This window comes from Piliocolobus tephrosceles, chromosome 18 (assembly GCF_002776525.5).
Source record: "Piliocolobus tephrosceles isolate RC106 chromosome 18, ASM277652v3, whole genome shotgun sequence".
In the NCBI taxonomy this organism is placed as follows: domain Eukaryota; kingdom Metazoa; phylum Chordata; class Mammalia; order Primates; family Cercopithecidae; genus Piliocolobus; species Piliocolobus tephrosceles.
Genome location: NC_045451.1, coordinates 53,136,057 through 53,140,133, shown reverse-complemented (window position 1 = coordinate 53,140,133; position 4,077 = coordinate 53,136,057). Strand labels below are relative to the sequence as shown.

The window sequence follows — 4,077 nt, the reverse complement described above, 5'->3', positions numbered from 1 at the left end:
TGTATATACATGTATGTACTTATATATACATGTATATACATGTATGTACTTATATATACATGTATGTACTTATACGTTAAAAGTACATAATGTACTTTTAATATTTTGTGTGCACTAATCTAGCAAGACATTCTTAATTTCTTGTGCATAGGAATGTAAACTATATTTGAATGTTCTTTCACTCTGAGGGTAACTACAGAAGTTAGAATTGGTTAGGCAGGATGAAAGAATAAATGTGAATTGTTACATGTGAACTTGGTTAATGCAAATTTTGCCAGCTGTACATACATTTTGTAGACCTAATGATTTTTGAAAACTATTTCCATGGCTGTTTATGTCTCATGTGGAAATCTAAATGGGATCTTACAGGAATTGGATTAAAGAATTTAGCTCTTGTCAAATATTGCTGGTCTCTGCTTTTTAATTTTTCTTTCCTCAGAGTTCTCCTGCCTTTAATACATGCTTAGACTTAGTAGGCCAGAGGTAGAACTCTCTGGTTAATATTTTCCCCTTCTATTGTACAAAGGAATTGTTCTTTAATGCTTACATGGTTATTTGAGTTTTACCATAGAATGCTGTGCACTGCAGTTTTGCTTTGAAATGAATGATCTTCGTTTTTGTTTCAAGGTAAACAATTTTCTGCAGTGTTTTGTTGCATATAGTTCGGGGTCATTCTATTGCTTAGATGTAGAAGGGGATTTTTTTAAAAAATCGCTGCTGTGAACAATTAACTGTTTGATCATCAATGCTTCCTTTATTTTTTTTCTTCATGTTCTTCCTTTTGTATTGGGTTTAAGTCCCTGTCTGTCCTCTATGACACATCAGGATATGACTAGCTGGTACCACTCACAGTGGAGGCGATTTCATCTTTGTTCAAAAGTACTCTGTTTCTCAGAAGTCATACAGACATCTTAGAAAGAATGGCTGATTAAATTGTTTTTGGCAGCAGTTAAACTTATCTGACCACATACTCTCTTTGTTTAGGATTTAGAACATTTTCCCCTTTTCATTTCAGAGGATATAATCAGGCTTAATTTCTCCCTGTATCTTCTGCACATTTTGCTCTTTAAATGCTTTATATAGAAAGAGTGATTCTCAGTTGTTCTGGACTTATCTTCCAGTATAAAAACTTACTATTGTTCAGCAATGTAAGCAGCAGAGGTAATACCCCATTTTTAAACTTCCAATTGGAGCTCTATTTTCTAGACAGTAAATAAAAGACTATTTTATACATAGCATTTCACCTCATTGTTTGTATCATTTCTTCTACTAAACTAGGTTCTGTGTACATATGAAAGCTGGGTGAAAGATTTGGCAAGAGATTGGTATGAACCAGCTGAAAAATGATGTACTCCCCTGCTGAGAGTCTAGTCTAATTTCCTTCACTTTTCCTGGAACTTGAGAGAAAAATGACAATTGATGTTCTTTGGGAATTGGTTTAAAGATGATGAAGGACATTTCTGTGACAATGAGTGTTGTCCAAATAAAAGGCAGGGACAGACCTAGAGGCATACAAAATACTGTGTTTGTTGGGGCAATGAAGGGTCTAAACAAGAAGAAAAATAAAACTTTTCATTATTATAAATTTTTAAAAATTTTCATTATTATAAATTTATAAAAATAGTGTATTGGCGTTCGTCCATGCACATCGATAATTTGGTAGAGATAATCCTGACCCAATTAAGTATTAACATCTTGTACCGTAGTTTTTGGGGATAATTTCATAGAACACATAAATTAGTTTTCTATATGTGTGTTTAGAGATTGCTCAGCAAAATAAAATGGTATTTTAAAAATATATATGCAGCCCGCCGCTCTGCCGCCGCCGCCATTGCAGCCTACCTGCCGGCCAGCGTGTGAAGGAGTTGAGGGTCGCCGCCGCCGCCGCCGCCGCCGCCATTGCAGCCTACCTGCCGGCCAGCGTGTGAAGGAGTTGAGGGTCGCCGCCGCTGCCGCCGCCGCCGCCATTGCAGCCTACCTGCAGGCCAGCGTGTGAAGGAGTTGAGGGTCGCCGCCGCCGCCGCTCTGGGGAGAAAGTCAAGCAAAGCCAAGGAGTTCAAGAAGCAGAAGCAATTGGAGGAGCGAGCAGCCATGGATGCTGTGGATGCTGCCAACAGGCTCGGAGACGCTCTGGAGGCTTTCCCAGTGTTCAAGAAACACGATAGAAACGGGTTAAATGTCTCCATTGAATGTAAGCGAGTGTCTGGACTGGAGCCAGCCACTGTGGATTGGGCCTTCGGCCTGACCAAAACGAATATGCAAACCGTCTCTGAAGTGCAGTTGGAAAGCAGGGTGCGGCGGAAAGGCCTCGGGAAGTTCCTCATACAGATCCTGCAGCTCACGGCTAACAGCACACAGATGAAGAAGGTTATGCTAACAGCATTCGAATACAATCATGGCGCCTACCAGTTCTTCAGAGAAGCGTTGCCATTTGAAATTGAGACTCCTCCCCCAGCATGTCCGGTTGCTGTGGGGAGGATTGCTCCTATGAGAGCCTGAGCCAGAGGACCAAGTTTGGGGACAGCCAGCACTCCCACGCGGGTGGGCACTGTGGTGGCTGCTGCCACTGAACTCTCAGCGCCACTTTCAAGTCACAGTGCTCTCTCCTAAGGCCTTTCCTCTTTCCTGGTCTCACCGTTTGTCAGGAGTCCTCAGAATTGTGGCCTCCCCAGCCCTGCACGTGCCAGGCTGCACCCTGAGAGCACAGAACCCTGGGGAGAAGTGGTATGAGCTGCTCCTCCTCTCCTAGGAGACCAGAGTGCTAGGAGGGAAAGAAAGAGGGAGGGAAGAGTGGGTGGGGCCTGGCAGTGAAGCTCATCCTCCACAGTGGCTGCCTCTTCACTTGGCTCCTGGGGCCTGCAGTGGAGGTTCTCCCACGTCTGCAGCTCCTAGAGTCCTGGCAACCTCCCCTCTCCTGACACATACACTTGGACAAATGGAACGTTTATGCCCACCTTTATGAAAGTTCTGGAGTCCTGGGTCTGGGGTTTGCTGATCCCCAAAGAAGAACACACTGGGTGTAAGATCTGGTGTTCATCTCTTGTAAGGTGAGTTCAGTGTACATTGTCTCTTTCCAGTCACTGGATGTGTGGCACCAACTGGTCAACGGGTGCTTGGTGCCATACCCTGCTAACCCCAGTCTCTGCAGGCCATGTCTCGAAGGGTTCCTCAGGAGAGGACTAGGGTGGGAGAGGCACTGTCTGGGACTTGCAATCACTCTCGTTGGTGTTGAGCCCATTCCTTTCCAAAACATCTGTCTTTCTCCACTTCCCACAGGTCTTGGTTTTGAGAAACATAGCAGGCATGGCTGGGTGCGGTGGCTTACACCTGTAATCTCAGCATGTTGGGAGGCTGAGGCAGGCGGGATCACCTGAGGTCAGGAGTTCAAGACCAGCCTGGTCAATGTGGTGAAACCCCATCTCTACTAAAAATACAAAAATTAGCCGGGGGTGGTTGTGGCCTATAATCCCAGCTACTCGGGAGGCTGAGGGAGGAGACTCACTTGAACCCAGGTGGCAGAGGTTGCAGTGAGCTAAGATCACGCCATTACACTCCAGCCTAGGTGACAGAGCAAGACTCCATCTCAAAAAAAAAAAAAACAACAACAACAGCAACAACAACAACAACAACAAAAAACAAAGAAACATAGCAGTTCTCTTGTACCAGGCTTTTTGTTTTTTTGTTTGTTTGGAGCATGTTAAGATTTTTTTTAAAAAAATTTTAGTTACATCCACCCTATTTCAGGTTATTTTTGTTGGTGTCAAGTATGTATAGGACATGTAAATGGTTCTTTTTAATCCTTTTCTTTTTAAGAGGAAATTCGGAAGATAAACTCCTTCTTGATATATATATATTTTTTTCTTTAGCAGTTTGTTATCACTGGAATCAAAGGGAAAAAGTGATCTCTTTTTGCATTGGTTGTATTCGTATGTCACAAATCAAAGACACTTTATTCAAAAAAATATATATATATATATGCAAAGCTTGAACATTGAAAGTGAATTGCTGATATTTAAAAACCAAAGTGAAAATAGGAATTCTTCAAAGGGTATTATTTGAAAATGAGGAAAATTTAAA

At 42.5% G+C, this 4,077-nt stretch overlaps 1 pseudogene across 1 annotated transcript in view; it reads left to right on the top strand.

Annotated features, from left to right (window-relative positions):
• The window catches only part of LOC111539604, a 4,400-nt pseudogene extending 1,376 nt beyond the window's left edge, over window positions 1-3,024 (top strand). The window contains exon 2 of the transcript XR_004228579.1: window positions 1,871-3,024. The product of XR_004228579.1 is annotated as an N-alpha-acetyltransferase 40 pseudogene (transcript). The remainder of the gene's footprint in view (window positions 1-1,870) is intronic.
• Window positions 3,025-4,077: the final 1,053 nt, after the last annotated feature.